General features: G+C 38.6%; 2 pseudogenes across 1 annotated transcript; one reads left to right on the top strand and one right to left on the bottom strand.

The window, feature by feature from the left end:
* The first annotated feature begins 13,905 nt into the window (after nucleotides 1-13,905).
* Nucleotides 13,906-14,036, top strand: LOC147564574 (U1 spliceosomal RNA; annotated as a pseudogene).
* Nucleotides 14,037-14,549: 513 nt separating this feature from the next.
* Nucleotides 14,550-16,941, bottom strand: LOC147564573 (L-type lectin-domain containing receptor kinase IV.1 pseudogene; annotated as a pseudogene). The gene has a single exon (XR_015227644.1). The product of XR_015227644.1 is annotated as an L-type lectin-domain containing receptor kinase IV.1 pseudogene (transcript).
* Nucleotides 16,942-22,169: the final 5,228 nt, after the last annotated feature.

The following is a 22,169-nucleotide window of genomic DNA, read 5'->3' as shown; positions in this document are numbered from 1 at the left end:
ATTTTCATAATCGGATCAATTTCTAGGATAGGTGCGATAGCTTTCGCGAACGTTTAGTACTAACAATTGGTACCAGAGCCTTGTTGAGATTGAACGAAGAGAAGATGGGATCGAGAAGTGGTACGGTCAAATCAGGGAAATATGAGATAGAGAAGTTCAATGGGAAAAACGATTTTTCTTATTGGCGGATGCAGATGAATCTTCTAATCTCGCAGAAATTACACAAGAGACGTTGACGGGAAAGAAACCAGGAGATATGTCATATGAGGATTGGGAAGAGTTAGATCTCGAAGCACGGACAACCATTATGTTGTGTCTTGAGAGGGACGTGGTGTTCCTAATAGACGGAGACACAACGGTGGCGAGTGTGTGGTTAAAGCTAGAAAGCAATTTCATGACGAAAACTTTAACGAATCGGGTCTACTTAAAATCTAAATTATTCACATGTAGAATGGAAGAGGGTTCATCTATCCAGGAATATGTGAACAGGTTTGACAGGATTATCTCAGATTTGAAGGATATTGATGTTAAGGTTGAGGATGAGGACCAATCCCTCATATTGTTACTTTCATTGCCTAAATCCTACGAGAACCTTGTTCAAACTTTGATGCTTGTTGGCGACAGTCTAAGCATGGAAGAGACGAGAAACTCGTTATTAGCGGATGTTCTTCGTAAGGTTGCTACTAGCTGTATAACGTCAGGTGGAGTAGACAAGGAACAAACACAAGGGTTGTTTGCAACGAGGGAGAGGAGTAATGAAAGAGGAAAGGGAAATGGCGGGAAATCTAGAGGCTCTTTCAAGAAAACGTGCTTTAGTTGTGGTGAGTTTGGCCACTTTAAAGCGGCTTGTCCAAAGAGAAAGTTGAAGCAAAAGAACGAAGGCTACAAGGAGAAACAAGAGATGCAAGAGGCGGGATATGTGTCAGAAGACCCGGACGAATATTTCTCGGTGACAGAGGTGTTTGAGAATATCTCCGATAAGTGGATGCTTGATTCAGGGGCGTCACACCACATGTGTCCAAATAGGAAGTGGTTTACTAACTATAGGAGTATAGATGGTGATACGTATAGTTTACTAACTATACGTATCAAGATGCACGATGGAGTGGTGAGAACATTGACGGTAGTAAGCCACATACCCGGTTTGCGGAAAAATCTTATTTCCCTCGGTGTGTTAAAGCGGAACGGTTGTAAGATAATTATAGATAATGACTCCATAAAAGTCGTTAAGGGTTCTTTGGTGGTAATGAGAGGTACTCGTTACGGTAATTTATACAAACTTTTGGGGGCAACAATTACAGGAGATGTAACAGTAGGAATCAGTGGAAGGGATCCAACGGCTAGTACGAGGCTTCGGCATATGCGCCTTGGGCATATGTCAGAAAAAGGGTCTATCTTTGATGTGCGGGAAAGGCTTGTTGAAGGACATGAAGAAGCCTTGCATGGAGTTTTGTGAGCATTGTGTGTTCAGGAAGGCACACAGGGTGACGTTCTCTACATGCAAGCACAGGAGCAAAGACGTATTATATTACTTACATACCGATGTCTGGGGACCGGTAAAGTTGCTTCCAAGGGTGGTTCCAGGTACTTTGATACATTCGTTGATGATCATTCAGATTTGACTGGCTTTATTTTCTGAAGCATAAGAATGAGGTATTCAACGGTGTGGAAAGCAATGGTTGAGAACAAAACTGGTCGAAAGCTGAAGACGTTAAGATCGGATAATGGGACCGAGTACATGGATGGGGCATTCAAGGAGTTTTGTAATCAGGAAGGCATTGTGAGGCACTGGACAATAGTAAACACACCTCAGCAGAATGGAATCGTAGAGAGATTGAACCGTACACTATTTGAGAAGGCTAGATGTATGCGCTCTAATTCGGGATTAGACGTAGAATGGTTGGCAGAATCTGTTGCTACAGCTTGTTATATTGTGAACAGGTCTCCACATTCTTCTTTAGATGACGACATACCTTACGAGGTATAGTCAGGTGGACATGCAAATTACGGGAGACTTAGAGGTTTTCGGTTGTACGACCTATTACCATGTCAAAGGTAACAAACTTGATAATAGAGCAAAGAAGGCAATTTTCTTAGGATATGCTACAAGAGTCAAGGGTTATCGGCTATGGTGTACGGAAGACAAGAAGTTTGTAATCAACAGAGATGTGGTGTTTGATGAGTCATCTATTGTAGCTATAGCGAAAGCTACGGTGCCTAGTTGTGGTGATGTTAGGTCTACTAAAGCTCAAGTAGTGGAAGTAGAAGCCGAAGACCAACGGGTTTCTAGGAATCATGATCAGGTGGAGCATCAGGATAATACTCAGGATGAGAAAATTGATGAACCCGATCATGAGGAGGTTAAAGGGGAAGGTACACAAGTTTTACAACAACAACATCAGAATGTTTCGGTACGCACTAGGCCGAAACGGTTATATAAGTCGGTACAGAGGTTAGGGTCAGACAAACCTCTTAGGCATTAAGGGCAGGCAAATGTGGTTGAATATGCACTCTCGGTGGAAGACGACGAGCCGGTCACCTTAAAACAAGCTATTACCGCGGAGGAAAGAGAGAGTTGGTTGGTTGCTATGCAAGAAGAGATGGAGTCTCTTCACAAGAACAAGACATGAGAGGTTGTCCCATTGCCCGAAGGAAAGTCTGTTATTGGTTGTAAATGGGTGTACAAGAAGAAAGAGGATTCTTCCGAAATCAAGGGTACAAGGTATAAGACAAGACTAGTGGTCAAGGGTTATGCACAGAAAGAAGGGATCAACTATAATGAGATTTTCTCCCCGGCCGTGAAACATACTTCTATTCGGGTGCTATTGAGTATTGTTGCTCACAGTGATCTTGAACTAGAACAACTCGATGTTAAAACTGCCTTCTTGCACGGTGATTTGGAAGAAGAAATTTATATGGCTCAACCTAAGGGATACAAGGTTGAGGGCAAAGAAAATCAAGTATGTTGTTTGAGGAAATATCTTTACGGATTGAAACAATCCCCTCGCAATGGTACAAACGATTTGATTTTTTCATGCTAAAGCATGGTTTTCGCAGAAGTGACTATGATTGTTGTGTATACATCAAGAAGCTTCGCGAAGGTGACTTTATTTATCTCCTTTTGTATGTGGATGACATGTTTATTGCTTCTCGAAGCATGGTGGAGATAGATAAGTTAAAATCTCAACTCAGTCAAGAGTTTGAGATGAAAGACATGGGCGTTGCAAAGAAGATATTGGGAATGGAGATTAAGAGAGAGCGGTCAAGTAAGAAACTGTACTTGAGTCAGAAAGGTTACATCGAACGAGTAGTTTCTCGATTCGGGATGCAAAATGCGAATGCGGTGTCAACACCTTTGGCACCACACTTCAGGCTCTCGGGAAGACAATCTCCCACTACTACGGTGGAGAAGGATCATATGGATCGTGTACCGTATGCTAGTGCAGTTGGCAGTTTGATGTACGCTATGCTGTGTACTCGTCCAGATATTTCACAGGCGGTCAGTGTGGTTAGTAGGTTTATGGCAAACTCAGGGAAGACACATTTGGAAGCTGTGAAGTGAGTCTTGAGGTACTTGAAGGGTACAGTTGATACGGGTTTGTGCTTTGGTGGAGACACATGTCAGGTAAGCGGTTATGTTGACTTAGATTATGCTGGCGATCTAGATAGAAGACGATCTACTACTGGTTATGTATTTAGGGTACATGGTGCTCCAGTTAGTTGGCGATCGATGTTACAATCTACAGTTGCGTTATCTACTACGGATGCCATGGCTATGGCCGAGGGTGTGAAGGAAGCATTGTGGTTGTGGGGTCTTCTAGATGATCTAGGGATTAAGCAGGAGTGCGTAGATGTATGGTGTGATAGTCAAAGTGCGATCCACTTGCCAAAGAATCAGGTTCATCATACTCGTACTAAACATATCGATGTCAGGTATCACTTTGTTTGAGATGTCATAGAGGAAGGTGATGTTTCACTCATGAAGGTTCACACAAATGAGAATCCCACAGACATGTTGACTAAAGTGGTGACGTGTAGCAAGTTCCAGCATTGCTACAAATCAGCTCGTGTTAAGTTGCCCGAAAGGGCGTAACGGCGACAAGGTAAATTTTTATGTGAAGGGTTGGTAGAACTACGGTAGGCTTGATGTTATAAAAGGGTACGTAGGCAGTCATGGTCATATGGTGCAGTCGGATGAAGTTACAAGGAGTATATCTGGTGTTCGTCCAAAATTTGAAGTATATCAAATTATGTACGAGGTGGAGAATTGTGAGAGGCGGTTGGTGTTAGGAATCCTTTTCCAAATTGGGCTCAAAATTTGGAAACTGCTCAAAATTTGGAAACTACTCAAAACTCAAGATTGGAGTCAGTTTTCAATGCTATATAGGGGGTTTGAGTATTGGTAAAATACACATCAACACAACACAAACAACTATTCAACATAGAGTGAGAGCAAGTGAGAGATAAATATTATTCATTGTTTTGGGCGGTGTTTAATTTCTCGGTCGTCGAAGATCTAGTATAGAAGGTTAATTTCTATACGGTACCATCTTGGGACGAACTTGCGGGTTGTGCGAGTCGTCTTCATCTATCCTTCAATAAAGTATTCTCGTTCGCCCGAGACGTAGGCTTTAAGCCGAACCTCGTTAAAATTCTGTTTGCATATTTAGTTTTGGCTTAGCTTTTCGATTAATTTTCATAATCGGATCATTTCTAGGATATGTTCGATAGCTTCCGCGAACGTTTAGTACTACCATAAGTCATATTCTTAAAACTCATGTTGGAAAATTTATAGGACAAGTATTGCAAAATCATGACTTGTTATTGAAATTCTACAGGACATATGTGAAGAGTTTGTGGCGTTTCTCGAGAAAGAGCTTAACATCACTGAGTCAAAGATGAAGCAAAACGCAGCAATTCGTGGTCTGAGGAGGGAAACAGTAGTGAAAAATCAGGCCCACAGAGAGAAGGATCCGATGTTCAGAATGATAATAACAATCAGAGCAGCATCGAAGATAACATTAACGAAATCGAAGCCACTATTGCACAGTTGAAAAAGGAAAATTTGGCCAAAACTCCCTAAAAAATATGAGTTTTGGTTAAAAAGGATTTATCAACTTTTTATAGGCTTCAGCACCCTATGGAATTATTGTAAATAATCTAATATAGGGAAAAGACGAAAATGACCTTATTGCAAACTAGATTGCAAATCAGTTTGCAAACGAGATTGCAGATAAGTTTGCAAAGCTCTGCAAGACAAATCAAATTACAAAGTTGTGCAAACTAGTTTGCAAAGCTCTGCAAACCAGATTGCAAAGCTCCGCAAACCAGATTACAAAGTTCTGCAAAGTCATTGCAAGGCAAACCAGATTGCAAAAGCAACGCAAACGGGATTGCAAAGCTCTGCAAACTAGATTGCAAATCAGTGCAAACCAATTTGCAAAGCTCTGCAAACCAGATTGCAAAACAGCGCAAACCAGTTTGCAAAGCTCTGTAAATCAGATTGCAAATCAGTGCAAACCAGTTTGCAAAGCTTCGCAAGCTAAGATTCTAAGGGAAATTTCGGCATTATAAATGGGGTGCTTTTAGAATTGTCCTTAAAGACTATTTCCAAACTTTTTATGGGGCCTAAAAGGACAAAAAGATAATTTGTCTTTTTGAAAAAAAAATATGAAATTGGCCCTCCGACCCAATTTCCTCGTTGAAAAAAGAACTAGGACTCCAGTAAAGATAGATACTGTTTCTTGTTATATGCACTTGTATTCTTATGGAATAGAAAGATGTATATACCGGTTTGATCTTAGTTAGCGGATCAAGAAGGCAACTGAGACTAATGGAAAGTCAGTTTCGTGTGGAAAGTCAATGTGCAATCAGGCATTTAATAACTCCAGTTGGAAGTAGGACGATTTCTCGCTCGTTGGTGCTGCTAACACTTGACTTGGAAATTTCTTCTAAAAGCAAGGTGACTTTATGAAGCTGGGGTTGCATATTTTGTCTTGGAGAACATTTGATTGTTGTGAAGTAGGGAAAAAGAGAAAACTTGTAAGTTACTTCTTGGCAACCTATTCTCAATTTAAAAGGATTTCTTTTTTGTACTTTGTTTACTCTCAGCTAAAGACCTCAGTTTTTCGTTACATTTCAAGTAGAAGGAGAAATAGAGATTTAGGGTAAATCTGCCTCAGCCTCGGAATGGCCAATGGCTGGCAATTGGTAAAGATGATAAATATAAGAATAACTCAACTTTGATTGTGAAACAAAAAAAGAGCACTATATGAAACTGTCCAAATTTCTCAAATACTACACAGAGTTTCCCATCAGAACTTCCTCTGAGACCTTTTTTGTTTTTTTCTTCTGAATTGTTTAGCGTGTGCCTCGAACACTTGCCCAAATTATACCTCTTACAACTCCAACAAAGAGTTGTTGGCTTCCCATGCGACCTTCAAATCACCAAATCATAAAATTAATGGCAAACAATGGTACCATTGTCCTCAAGGGTAATCTGTACTTTTTATGACCACACAAGAACAATTCAGAAACCATATACATTCTGCACTGAAACAAATTAAAGGAAAACAGAAGAAAAGGAAAGTCACCAACTTCACTACCTTCGTATGGACTAACTTAATTGATATCAACGATCACCAGAGAGGAGTGACTCGACAATTGATGAAGATGAGACAGAGTAGACCTTATCTACATAACCAGGGTAGCAATTTCTTCTGTCTTAGATTTTCGTGCCTTTATGTATCTCCTCCCGGAAGCTAAACTCGCAATTTTAAATTTGTAAAGTTACATGTACTGTGCATAACTCAGCCTGTCCTTCTGTGAATTTCTGCCGTTCGCCCATGTGATGTACCAACGATCCAAATAAACATCCTTAGATGAAATATTGAAATCAACCTTGTCTCCTGGGATAGAGAAAAGAGTGAAACTGTTGGGGTCCCTCCTTATAATAAAAGGACTCCTAGTTGGAATATGATTTCCCTTATTCCTTGTTTGGGGAAAAAATAGAAACTTCTATTTTTTCAAGCCTAAAAAGGAATTCCTATTTCTATTGGTAAACCTCCCTATTGATCATTATAAAAGGGAATGAAAGGGAAGAGATTATTACACATCAACTTCCAGAACAAAGTGAAGTCAGAGAAAGAGAGATTTCTGAAGTGGTTCTTTCAAGAGAGATTGAAAGAGCAGAATATTGGTTTGAAGAAAAGAAGATTATTAATCTTGTGAAGCAATTTAGTTTGTGGTTATCTTCTTCAACCTTTAGTAATCTAGGATTTGTTCAAATCCTAAGGAGTAAGAGATTTTATTTCTTTGTTTCTTTGTTCAGTTTATCCACCATAGGTTTGGTGAAGAGTTGTCCAAGAGTGTTTCCGCACATCTTGAACAATCAGTTTATCCTCCAAGAGTGTTTCTACACATCTTGAAGAATTGTGTAACCCATTATTTAATTATAGTGGAAGATTTCTCGACTAGGTCCCGTGGTTTTTTACCTTCTAGTTTTAAGGGGTTTTTTGCCACGTTAAATTGTCTTGGTGTCTGTGCTTTTACGTTCACATCGTTTATCTTCATATTCCTGAACAAGTTAATTAGGTTATTTTTCCTAACAAGTGGTACCAGAGCTAAGGTTGGATTTATTGTTCAGAAATATGGAAGTGAATACTAATCGAATGATTAGTTTAGATGGAGAAAACTACTTGATGTGGAAAGCAAAAATGGAAGATTTGTTATACTGCAAAGACCTAGCTGCACCCATTGAAAATCACGGTACAAAACCGATGAAGATTGATGAAGAAGACTGGAAGGTATTAGATCGTAAGGTTGTTGGATTTATTCGACAATGGGTAGAACCCAGTGTTTTTCATCATGTATGAACGGAGACTTCCGTTTTTAGTCTATGGAGGAAATTAGAAGAATTATATGATCAAAAGACAGCTGCCAAAAAGGCTTACTTGTTCAGAAAGCTAGGAAAATTACAATATAAAGAAGGAACCTCAATTGCTCAACACTTGAATGAGATGAAAAGTCTAGTAAATCAGCTTTCTGCAATGAAGTTAGTTTTGGATGATGAGTTGCAGGCCTTACTCCTTCTAAATTCTTTACCAGATAGTTGGGAGACATTGGTGGTGTCTCTAAGCAATTCTGCTCCTGATGGCATAATGCGTATGAATCACGTAACAGGTAGTTTGTTGAATGAAGAAACAAGAAGGAAATCATCGTCAGACGAGTCTCATTCAGAGGCACTTGTTACAGAAAGACGGCGGAGAGGTAAAAGTAGAAAACCTCATAACCGTGATAAGTCAAGGGGAAGATCAAAACCAAAGAAAGAAGTTAGATGTTTTGGTTGTGGAAAAATGGGTCATTACAAGAGTGATTGCAGGAAACCAAAGAAGGAAAATAAAAAGGATGATGAAAAACAAGATAATGTTGCGGCAGTTGGCTCAGGTGATGACATTATCTTACTCTCAGATTGTGGAGACACTTGCTTAAGTATGACTGAGTCAGAACCAGAAACAACATGGTTGGTTGACTCAGGTGCTTCGTATCATGCTATTCCATGTAAGGATTTCTTTAACTCTTACAGAACTGGTGACCTTGGCAAAGTCAGGATGGGAAACTTAGGTTTCTCAAAAATCGTAGGAATTGGAGAAGTGAAAATTGAGACGAGCACAGGAAGTACATTGATTCTTAAGAATGTGAGGCATATACCAGATCGTCGATATAACCTAATCTCTACCGGAGTATTAGATGATGAAGGGTACCACAGTCACTTTGGTGATGGAAAGTGGAAGCTCACAAAAGAGTCAATGGTGATAGCAAGGGGGAAGAAGTGTTGTACTTTATGCAGGACTCAAGTAAATTATGCAAGACTCAAGTAAAACTGTGTAAAGGAGAATTGAATGCAGTTGAAAAAGATTCTTCCACTGATCTTTGGCATAGAAGACTCGGGCACATGAGCGAGAAGGGACTTCAAATCCTTGCTAAACGACAAGACTTACCGAACATAAAAGGTATAAATTTAAACACTTGTTCTCATAGTTTAGTAAGAAAGCATAGAGTATCCTTTCAAAGGAATGCATCTGAAAGAAAACCCAGTGTTTTGGAGCTCGTTTATTCTGACGTTTGTGGACCTTTAAAGGTCAAAACACTTGGTGGTGCTTTGTATTTCGTTACTTTTATAGATGATGCTTCCAGGAAAGTTTGGGCATATGCCATAAAGACCAAAGATCAGATACTTACCGTTTTCAAGAATTTCCACAACATGGTAGAACGGGAGACAGGAAAACCTTTGAAGTGCATTCGCACTGACAATGGAGGAGAATACATCGGGTCGTTTGAAGAGTATTGCAAAACCTATGGTATTCGACATGAACAGACAGTTCCCAAAACTCCACAACAAAATGGTGTAGCAGAACGCATGAACCGCACTATTGTGGAGAGGATCAGATGTATGCTCTCAGAAGCAAAGCTGCCTAAAAGCTTCTGGGGTGAGGCAATGCGTACTGCATGTTATCTGATCAATTTATCACTTTCAGCACCATTAGATGGAGATGTAGCTGAAAGAGTGTGGGCTAGGAAAGAAGTCAGTTATGGACACCTAAGGGTGTTTGGTTGCATGGCTTTTGTGCATATACCTAAAGATCAAAGAGCAAAGCTTGATGATAAAGCCAAGCAATGCATCTTTTTAGGGTATGCAGATGAGAAATTCGGATACAGGTTATGGGATCCAGTCGATAAGAAGATTATTAGAAGTAAAGATGTGGTCTTTCTTGAAAATCAAACTATTGAGGACTTCGGGAAAGTTGAGAAGCATGAGAATCATAGTAATGAAGGATCAAGGGTATCACAGGACGACTTCAAATCATTGTGTTTTCGTTCATAAATTTCCTGATGGAGATTTGATTATACTTCTACTTTATGTTGATGATATGTTGATTGTTGGTCAGGATGTTAATAATATTAGCAGGTTAAAGAAACAACTAAACAAGTATTTCGATATGAAAGACTTGGGTCCAGCAAAACAAATTCTTGGCATGCATATCTCTCGTGATAGGAAAGCTGAAAAACTTTGGCTATCACAAGAAAGATACATTGAGAAGGTTCTAGAAAGGTTCAATATGGACAAGACAAAACCAGTGAGTTGTCCATTAGCCAGTCACTTCAAGTTGACTCGTGATCAGTGTCCATCAACTAGAAGTGAGAAAGAAGAAATGGAGAAAATTCCTTATGCTTCAGCTGTAGGAAGCTTGATGTATGCAATGGTGTGTACAAGACCGGACATTGCATTTGCAGTTGGAGTAGTAAGCAGATTTCTTGCCAATCCAGGCAAAGAGCATTGGTTAGCAGTGAAGTGGATTCTGAAGTATCTTAGAAGTACGTCTAAAGCTCGTATATGTTTTGGTAATGATAAGCCAGTATTAGTCGGTTACACAGATGCAGACATGGCAGGAGATGTAGACTCTACAAGGTCCACATCAGGCCACTTATTTACATTTTCAGGGGGAGCAGTGTCATGGCAATCTAAATTACAAAAGTGTGTAGCTTTATCTACTACAGAGGCAGAATATATTGCCATTACAGAATGTTGCTAGGAGATGTTATGGATGAAGAGGTTGTTAGAAGAACTTGGTATGAAACAGGATAATTATGTTATTCATTGCGACAGTCAGAGTGCCATCCACCTCAGTAAGAATTCTAGTTTCCATTCCAAGTCCAAGCATATAAATGTGAGATACCAGTGGATCCAAGATGTTCTTGAAGAAAAGGTGTTGAAGATCGAGAAAATCCATACTGACGACAATGGTTCAGATATGATGACAAAACCATTACCCAAAGGCAAACATGAGCTATGTAGCAGTGTTGCAGGTTTGGGGATGGTAGGTCTCTCTTCATAAGTCGGGAGGGGGAGTTTGTTGGGGTCCCTCCTTATAATAAAAGGACTCCTAGTTGGAATAGGATTTCCCTTATTCCTTGTTTGGGAAAAAAATAGAAACTTCTATTTTTTCAAGCCTAAAAAGGAATTCCTATTTCTATTGGTAAACCTCCCTATTGATCATTATGAAAGGGAAGAGATTATTATACAACAACTTCCAGAACAAAGAGAAGTCAGAGAAAGAGAGATTTCTGAAGCGGTTCTTCCAAGAGAGATTGAAAGAGCAGAATATTGGTTTGAAGAAAAGAAGATTATTAATCTTGTGAAGCAATTTAGTTTGTGGTTATCTTCTTCAACCTTTAGTAATCTAGGATTTGTTCAAATCCTAAGGAGTAAGAGATTTTATTTCTTTGTTTCTTTGTTCAGTTTATCTACATAGGTTTGGTGACGAGTTGTCCAAGAGTGTTTCTACACATCTTGAAGAATTGTGTAACCCATTATTTAATTATAGTGGAAGATTTCTGGACTAGGTCACGTGGTTTTTTACCTTCTAGTTTGGAGGGATTTTTTGCCACGTTAAATAATCTTGGTGTCTCTGCTTTTACATTCACATCGTTTATCTTCATATTCCTGAACAAAGAAACAAAGAAAAGAAGATTATTAATCTTGTGAAGCAATTTAGTTTGTGGTTATCTTCTTCAACCTTTAGTAATCTAGGATTTGTTCAAATCCTAAGGAGTAAGAGATTTTATTTCTTTGTTCAGTTTATCCACCATAGGTTTGGTGAAGAGTTGTCCAAGAGTGTTTCTACACATCTTGAAGAATTGTGTAACCCATTATTTAATTATAGTGGAAGATTTATGGCTTAGGTCCCGTGGTTTTTTACCTTCTAGTTTGGAGGGGTTTTTTGCCACGTTAAATAATCTTGGTGTCTCTGCTTTTACATTCACATCGTTTATCTTCATATTCCTGAACAAGTTAATTAGGTTATTTTTCCTAACAGGAACATCTGGTTTGTCCATGTTAATTGTGAATCTTAAGTACTTAAAACCACCTTTCTGGCTACTAAAATACTTGGCCGGAGAGGATTGAACAAATTCAGCACTACTGAACATGATTGAATTGTATATTTGTACATTTATTCTCATCATCTCTCACAAAAAATATACGACTTTACAATAGTTGAAGTCGAAATTGGATATAGGCATTGAAATAATGAAAAGGTATGCTTGAGGATTTTGCTAAAACTCATTTGTTGTTGGAATCGACACTCCAGCAGGAGGGTTTTTTGCCTTTTTGACAAGGTTTCGATTGTCCAAACAACTCAAAGAACGTACAGTTGCTCTCGTCTCGTGGAGGGGTTAAATTCCAAGCTTTGGTTTGATCAAAATCGATTCCATACGAATAAGATAATAATTTTTGAAGTTAGGGTTTGATATGGAAAGATGTGAAATATTTAAGGAAAGCCCCAGATAGGATAATTTCAAGGAATGTGAAGGGTTTATAATAAGTTGCTATCTCATATTATAATATGAATTAAAACAATGGTCCAAGGCTTTGCGTGGTGCAACTGCGCGTGCGTTTGGGCGAATGGGCATTTAGGGCGCATTGGGTGCTTTAGAGGCGCACACACTTTGCACGTGGGCATCGTCGCTAGGAGCCTTTGTTTTTTTTTTTTTTATACCAAAGGCAATCCGACACTAGATTAAACCCGTGGATCAGTATCTCCTCTCTTTAAAAGGGTTGTGACTGTTTGTTAACAGTCACCTCTCACCTTTAAATAAGCCATAAATCAGACTTCAAGACTTACTTCGAATTAAGAGAGTTTAAGGCATTCAAGAGTTCTTCAATACTTACTGACGCTTGAAAGATTTTCAGATCCAAGTACTTCCAGTCCAAAAAGGTAATCTGTTGGATCGTGGGAGACAAACCACATACACTGTTGGTACATAAAACACGACTAATTATTGTCTTAAGGAAAGATATCCATCGCCTCGAAACTAATTAAATTATTTTTTTTATGCTACCTTCTTTTCTTATTTTATCATTTGAAATACAATTCTCATCTGGAATTTAAAAAACAGATTAAGAACAATCTATTTTTACATAAAGGATTTTATATATGTCTATCTTTGAACTGGTTCAGAAGGAAATTATCGTTCTTTAAAATATGACGACAAATCAATATACACTTAGAATAACAGTTTTGTCATGTGGGGAGCGACAGACGCAGCGATGGAGATACATGTAGCTTTTTCGGCTTGATGGAGGTACACTTCCTAGTTCCTACAAGTTTCTTGGGGCTAGCCTTGAGCTATAGTAAGCCGGATTAAATTTAGTTGTGTCCTCATTCAGAACTTCATAGTCCCACATCTATAAAGTGGAAGAAGAAGCTATGTATTGTAGTTGTACAAGAGAAGGTTGATGAGTAACTCTAAAACATACTTACCTGGACGGGGTCAATGGTTGATCAAGAATCTTCCATATGTTGAATCCAAAAATTTATATGATATTGATCGTCGAATAGAGGAATTTTAGAGACGGTATTAATTTTTTCTTGATATTTTCGATCAACATAAAATTGTTTTGAATCTCGAAAGGGATCCCAACCTAAACGTGGAAAAAAATTCCAACATTCAAGGAGAGATGTATCCATGAAAAAAATTTCATCTTTCGTTCCCAGATTCTTCAAGCTCTGATACCAGCTGATGTAGATTGTTGCGGAAGCGTAAAAGTAATGGAACCCACCATTGTTAATAAACTAAACTATTGTTAATAAACTAAACTAACGAAATAAAACTGATAAAATAACGATAAACAATAAACTTGATTAATAACTTAATTAATAATAAACTTGGCGTAAAAGTAATGGAACCCACCATTGTTAATAAACTAAACTAACGAAATAAAATTGATAAAATAACGATAAACAATAAACTTGATTAATAACTTAATTAATAATAAACTTGGTTGATAATATTCTCTGATCTGAATAACAAGGACAGACCTGACTTCCTTTTATAGGAACTTAGAAACTTAGGACCATGGCCGAGGTTAGTGACCTCCATTGCACTTAGGAGGGGCACTCGCTTAAGATCTACCCAAGTGGTGGAGTCTACGTCATACTTTGTGATAGAGGGGGTACGCGTTCGCGCGGCCCCTGCCAATTTTATGTCTAATGATTGGATACTCAAAGTTTATACAAATTAGATTTATAGTATTTACGACCAGGTGGAACAAACCCCGCTATCTTTCTTCTCATGTTTATACAACAACTGCAATCGCTTGGAACATGCTCTATTTTCGTATTTTTCACAACTGCAATCCTTCATATGGACCACACTCACCATCTTCCTTAGTGTTTTCTGCGATCCTGCATATGGAACAAACTCACTATCTTCTCTCTGTGTTTTCAGAAAAATTGTTTAGGGGTCTATCCATATTCTCCAGTTTAAGAGCAATATTCCCTAGGTGAAAGTCGTTTTTTGAAATTTAGGGGTCTATCCATATCCTCTAGTTTAAGAGCAATAGCCCCTGGATGAAAATCGTGTTTTGAAATTAATCGAATCAATCGATAAGCATAACTAGACGGTGGGTTGTAAAAGTCCCACACAGATCCGTTTAGGCAACCCAAAAAGTTGAAAACTATTATAAAAAGCAAAAGAGCCTACAAATACTGAAGTATCAAATTTTTTTTTATCTCGGAGTCTGCGGGCAGAAGTCTTTTCAAACAATTCCAAGACTACTAATCTACAATTGAATGTATGACAGAGCAAGCTTTAACTTGAAATCAACTTATGAAATTATATTCAGCCTAGCACAAGCAATAACATTAAATTAGCTCCTAGTCAATTTCAGCCAAACTTATGAAGTCAACGGCCACCAGAGAGGAGTGACTCAGCAATCGATGACGATGACCCTATGAATGCATTGTATGCAGAAGGATACGCCAGAGAAAAATCCTTAACGACCCACAGCTCTGCAGGTGGCAAATCTCCTTCCAAGTATTGCACAACTTGTTTCATGGTGGGCCTAGCTGCTGGAAAACTACGAGAACAGCACAAACCCAGCTTCAGAATCAACTCCATCTCTTCAACCACATATTCACCTCCCAAATTTGGATCGCTTGGTTCTAAAATTAAGCCTTTACTCCAACAAGAAAACACCCAATCCACCAAAACTAGATCCTCTACGGTCTCAGATTGGTATAGTTCTGCAGGTTTCTTTCCACAGGCAACTTCAAGCAAGAATTGTCCAAATGCAAAGACATCAGTGCTGGTCGTTGCCTTTCCAGTTCTACTCAGTTCTGGTGCAATGAAACCAAATGTCCCAACCACATTGGTTGTCTGAGGATTGGTTCCACGATCATACAATCTTGCTAGACCAAAATCTCCCAATTTTGCATTCATTTCGCCATCTAATAGAATGTTACTAGCCTTGATGTCTCTGTGAATCACAACCTGTGCCCACCCTTCGTGCAGATAAAGTAATCCACTTGCCACATCTTTGATGATTTTAAATCTTTGGTTCCAATTTAGTGTCAGTGATGAGTTCATTTGAGAGCCAAAGAGGAACTTGTCCAGGCTTCCGTTAGGCATGTAATCGTAGACCAAAAGTAACTCTCTTTTACGTCTACAATAACCTAATAGTTGTACCAAGTTTTTGTGCCGAAGTTCACCAATACTAACAATCTCCGCTATAAATTCCCTTATGCCCTGTCTAGAATCATGAGAAACTCTTTTGACGGCTATTTCGAGGTTAGACGTTGGTAATACACCTCTGTAGACCCTGCCGAAGCCACCGACACCAAGAAGCTCCTTCTCTCCAAACCCCTCTGTAGCAATGTATAGATATTGATATCTGAATCTCTGGCTACCGTAGTTGAGTTCCCAATCTTCCACAATATCGGCAAACTTCCTCTTCCTTCTTATGATAAAAAAGATGACAAGGATCATTGTTAACACCAGAATTGGGAGAAATGTAGGTAACCCATACAGCAAAATCTTTGGTTTCTTCTTTGCTCCTATTTTAGGTAGCCTAGGAATTCGCGTGAGGTCGAGGTCTTGAGCTCTCCCGTTCATCTTAAAGCTCCATCCTAATATATAATGTGATGTTAAAAATGCTCCGGTTACTGAAGAGAACCCCACATACATTGAATCTAAAATGATAGTTGAAAGATCTTGGGACAAAGACAAGAGTGGAATATCTGGTTTAGGTATGTTAATTGGAGCTATCGTTACATTAAGTTGCTTTTCCACCCCATCATATTCTACCCAAACTTGCATTGGTTGTCCGCTTGTAAGGCTTAAGTTCCTGAAACCATCTTCTTTGCTACTAAAGTACTTGGCTGGAGAAGATTGAACAGAAATGACACTATTGATATCGATTCCGAGATGGTTGTTGTCTATGTCATTTACATCAGGGCTATAGTTATTATCTAGTTCCACAGCAACGACATGGTTTGAGGGATTTCCATTGTTTGTTGCATTGAATAAGCCTAGATATTGTCTTGGTAAAGGTCCTGGTTGAGCCTCTCTGTGAGGTGAAAGAGAAAAGGCTATTCCACTATCTATTGAATCGTAATATTTGGATGTTATGGCAAAAATAAAAGTAGTAGAGAAAGAAAGAGTAGTTGTTCTAGCAGTAGTGTTACCATTTGGCTCTGGTGGTGATGATGATGAATTATTGATCTTGAATTTAAGCGGACGGGAGTAGAAGGAACGACTTACTTCTCTTGTGGTGTCATTGGTTAATCTTAATAGACCATTGGGTGTGACATAAGCTACTCCGTCGAGATGCAGATTAGCTGCATCTCTGAAACCATTATAGACGAAGCCAAAGTTATATTCTGATGAGCCTTCAACACTTTTATTTAAAAGAAATACCATGGTAGATACAAACTTGAATAATAACAATATCATGGTCAGATTCTTCATTTGTAAGCATAATCTCTCTCTCTTATTATGTGGGCTTATATTCCTCGCAGCTCTAAAAAAAGAGTCAACCAAAAGTCCTGCAGAATTAATGTGGTAGGGGCCGATCACCCAATCAACTTCTTGACTGGATACAATAACACCACAAGGTTAATCAATTTAGACCAAACATTTGAGAGAAAAATCAAAAAGACTGACTTAATTTTTTGGTAAGCCTTAAATATAGAAGCAAGTTGATGACTATGGTCCTGTGAATGCATTGCCTGCAGAAGGGTACACAGAGCAAAATCCTGAAAAGTATGATTAGCACTAACATTATCATGAAAGAGCTTTGAAGAAGACAAAACATGGATACCAAGTTCAACGAGGAGATAAGACACCCAAAGGACCTCAGAGGCAGCATAGGCGAATGAATGCCTTATGCTCTACCCCAACATAGGACAGAGCAAGAGTTTGCTCTTCCTGACTGCTCCCTGTGGTAGTTCTTTCTGAGAGCATCATAGTGAAAAACTCAGAAAACAACTCAGTGACCAAACCATATGTGTTCTGCATTGAGACAAACTAAACGAAAACGAGAGCACCAATTTCAACCAAACCATTATATTGTGCATTGAAACAAATTAAACGAGAAGAAGAAAAGTCACCAACTTCGCTACGTTCGTACGGGCTAAATTAATTGATATCAACGATCATCAGAGAGGAGTGACTCCGCAATCGATGATGATGATACGGTGTAGGCCTTATTTACATAAACCAGGGTAGGACATCACACTTTTTTCACTGCTTCCTCTACGATTCAGGTCTACGGACAGACTATCCCTCATATCAGAGGCCAACAACTCTGTTTGTGGGAGTGTCAAATCTCCTTCCAAGTAAAGAACTTGTTTCACGGTGGGTCTAGCATTTGCTAACTAAGAGATTACAGCAAGCCCAAATTCAAAATCAACTCCATCTCTTCTACCACACATTCACCTCTCAAATTTGGATCACTTGTTTCTAAAATAACTCGTTACTTCAACTAGAGAATACCCAATCACAAGAATTAGACTCTCTTTTGTCTCAGATTTCGGTGCCTCTATGGGTCTAGACCAACTTTAGTAGTCTTGAGACCCCATTGACAGCTTCTTGGGGCATGCGATTATGGAATATCTGAAACAAATACTAATGTCATACAATAATTCGAGAAGTTTGCTAAGAGAGAAAAAGAAAAAAGTGTACCAAGTCGATCCCCATTTCCCAGTACTATGTGCCATACTGCCATGGCTGAGCTTTAACCTGCAGGAACTTGAACTCTGTGTTAGTTGGCATTCATAAACTTGATTTCCTCTCTTGGCTTACCCAAAACCTGCAAATTTGGAGTATCAAATATTATGTAAAAACTGTGGAAGAATATTTTCATTTGAATAGGGGATAGAAGGCGGTAGAAAACTTCAAATCATCATAAAGAGGACTCACTATGACGAAACGAGATTTAGGAAAATGTTCACCTTGATGATTTCAACCTAAGCAGTATGTATATAAAATAGTAACATCACTTTTTCGATTTTTTATTTTTTCTTCTTCTCCTCTACCTCAACTAAAACTCCGGCAATCTCTACCGGGTTCCGGCAACTTCTGCCATTAACGCCGGCGACCCTCTCTCTCTCTCTCTATCTTCATCCCTTTCTCCCTCTCTCTATCTTCATCCCTTTCTCCCTCTCTCTATCTTCATCCCTTGATCCCCTTTATAATATGCTATCAAGTAACTAAAAGTTTCACTGAAGTATGTCCAAGCAAATGTTTCCATGGAGATCTACATTAGGATGAAAGCATAGAGTTTCGAATTCCACATTCGGAGATTTGAAAGGGTAATCATTAGGGAACTGAAGAGAGAGCTTGTATTCTGTTTCTTCACACGGTTTCTTTGCTTCCACAGATGGTTCCTTTCCAACATAAAATATTATCTCCATCTGGGAAAGCAGAAATTCCTGGATCTCCACTCATCTGTGATTACCATAATAAATAGTATTGTTAATTGATAGAATAAAGAACTAATTTTTATCAATAAATGAAACCAACCCCTAATCCAAATATGTTTGCATGCCATAAGAGACATCAGTTCAGATTGTAACCTGTTTATCATTGAACAAGAAAAACTACATTAGAAACTTTCATCACTATTTGACCTACAAGAAAAAAACAAACCCTGATTGAACAATAAAATTCATTTCAGTGGAAACCCTCATATTATTATCTAAACCGCCTTTTATTGTTTCTAGATTGAAATCCAAAATCAGAAAAACCCTTAAAACAACCAACTGAAGAATCAAATCTCAATTCAAGACAAAACCCTAATTGAATAATAAAATTCATTTCAGTGGAAACCATCAAATTATCCAAACGATCTTTTATTCTTTCCAGATAGAGAGAGAGAGAGAGAGAGAGAGAGAGAGAGAGAGGAGAGAGAGAGAGTGAGGAAGGGATGAAGATAGAGAGAGAGAAAGGAATGAAGAGAGATGATGAAGTCGCTGGCAACATCCGGCCGGCGACTTTCTGCCGGTGACTTCTGAGGAGCGTTTGGTTTGCATTTTTTTGATTTTGCATTGTCTTCCCCGAAAATTTTACTGCTTTCCCCAACGCGCTGGCCAAAATAAAAGACCGTCAAGAACAAATACTACGGACTTGTGTGTAACAAATATGCGAAAATATTGTAATTACTGGTCGGCATTTGCTACACCATTTGAAATTCCATAGCCAATGCAGACCAATAGCTACAACATGCCTAGTCCATAGCAAAACATCTATAGCATAAGCTTGTCTGTTTTGTAACGTCTTCTCCCACATGCTACTTCAAGTAACAAAGCCAAAACATCGGTGCTTGTAATCCCTTTCCCGGTTTTAGTTAGCTCTTGTGCTAGATAACCAAATGTTCCAACAACACCGGTTGTTTGGGGATTCGTTTCACGGTCATACAATCTTGCTAGACCAAAATCAACTAATCTGGCATCCATTTCACCATGTAGTAGAATATTACTAGCCTTGATGTCTCTGTGAATCACAACTTTTTCGCACTCTTCCTTAGTCCATGAGCTGCACCTCTCACGATCCTGAATCTTTCGTTCAAATTGAATTTCAGAGACGAATCCATCCTATTGAACAGGAACTTGTCTGGGCTCCCCTTTGTGTCTACAATATCCCAAAAGCTGTACCACGTTTTGGTGCCAAAGTTAACCAATGCTAACTATTTTCGCAATAAACTCCTTTTCCCCTTGTCTTGAATCATGTGAAACTCTCTTGACAACAACTTTGATTTTAGAAGTAGAAAGTGAACCTTTATATGTTAGAAAATTAATTCTAAATAAATGCGAAAGTACATACCTTCAGCCATTGTTGATTAAGTGATAAACTGAAGCAGAAAGATAGATTGAGAATCCTGGAAATCTTCTAACCCCAATCCTCTCCGTAAGTTATTGTGTTTATGATGGAGATACACAAGCAGTAATATAAGAGGGGTTAGGGACCTTCAGTTATTGTAACTACTCCCACTTCTTTTCCATCGAAGAAGGGTGTAGTGGGTTGGTTATTGTAACCAACTTTATCTCCCAAATCTTTATTCCCAATACCCATGTACGTTTTTACTGATTCAAATCAGTAAATGGTCAAAACCAAGTCAAAGGGGAATTAGGAATGTGGGCCACCCTTAGTCTCTAATAAGAGACGTGTCCAACATTCTCCCACTTGGTCCACATGATATATTTCATAAGTACATGAGTGATGGTGATCTGTATGGCCATACAAACACTCAGTTGGGATATCACTCGTTCTCAATTAAAGAACATATCACATGAATCATAGTGGTCGCATTCTGATAAGTGAATGTTTCCTTCCATGTATTACAATGCATTATGCTCTTTAACTAAGCACTTGATGAACATAACTTCCGAATGAGTAATTTCTGACAAAATTACTCAGGTTCTCCTTTAATAGCACAATGGATATAAGATGGTTATTCTTTATGTGCACGAATAAAACTATTTATTTAAAATAACCAAACACCTTAAATTAGTCAAAGAAAGTACATGTCAAGCATTACATAAGTTAACAAAGACCTATACGCTCCACATGATCTAAGAACACTTGTGCCGGCAACGCCTTAGTCATGGGATCTGCAATAATTAACTTAGTACTGATATGCTCAATGGCCACTACATGTTCCTTAACTTTATCTATGACAAGTAGGTACTTTATGTCGATATGCTTACTTCTGCTTCCACTCTTATTGTTTTTAGAGAAGAAAACCGCAGCAGAATTATCACAAAAGATCTTTAATGGTCTCTCTATAGTATCGACAATTTCGAGACCTAAAATTAAGTTTCTCAACCATATTGCTTGTGTCGTTGCTTCATAGCATGCAATGAACTCTGCCTCCATAGTAGATGTTGCGAGGATGGTCTGTTTGGTACTTCTCCAAGATATAGCTCCTCCAGCAAGAAGAAAGATATACCCCGAAGTAGATTTTCTTGAATCCACACATCCCGCAAAATCTGAATCCGAATATCCAACCAGCTCTAGATGGTCAGTATATCCGTAGGCCAGTCTGTAGTCCTTAGTTCCTTGCAGATATCTCATAACTCTTTTCACAGCCTTCCAATGTTCTTTTCTGGGATTGCTTTGGTATCTTCCTAGCAGTCCCACCATGAAAGCAAGATCAGGTCTTGTGCAGACCTGTGCATATAAAATGTCTTTCATCGCCCCCTGTTCCAATGCATTTTGTGGACATTGACTTTGAGTCAATTTTTCCCCTTTAGCGATTGACGCTACAAGTGATGCAGAATTATGCATCCTGAATCTTTCCAAAATTCTTTCGATGTAGGCTTTCTGAGATAATCCTAAGGATCTTTTAGATCTATCTCTGTGAATTTTTATGCCTATGACATAAGAGGTTTCACCTAAATCCTTTATCTCAAAATTCTGAGAAAGAAATTCTTTAGTCTCATGTAGCAATCCCAAATCGCTAGTTGCAAGTAAAATATCATCTACATAGAGGACTAAAAATATGTATTTGCTCCTCTGACCTTAAGGTATATACATTGATCAAATATGTTTTCTGTAAAACCAAAAGAGGTTATAACATTGTGAAACTTTAAATACCATTGGCGAGAGGCCTGTTTTGGTCCATAAATAGATTTCTTGAGCTTGCAAGCTAAATGGTGATTTTTCTCGTCAAGAAACCCTTCGGGTTGAACCATGTATACCTCCTCTCACAAATGTCCATTAAAGAATGTTGTCTTAACGTCCATTTGGTGTAGCTCTAGATCGAAATGAGCTACTAAAGCCATAATAATCCGCAATGAATCCTTCTTAGAAACCGGAGAGAAGGTTTC

This window comes from Eschscholzia californica, unplaced genomic scaffold (assembly GCF_041429995.1).
Source record: "Eschscholzia californica isolate CP2 unplaced genomic scaffold, dmEscCali1.0.p SCAF_1, whole genome shotgun sequence".
NCBI lineage: Eukaryota > Viridiplantae > Streptophyta > Magnoliopsida > Ranunculales > Papaveraceae > Eschscholzia > Eschscholzia californica.
Note: the sequence above shows the minus strand (reverse complement) of the source record. Positions and strands in the feature narration are given on the sequence as shown.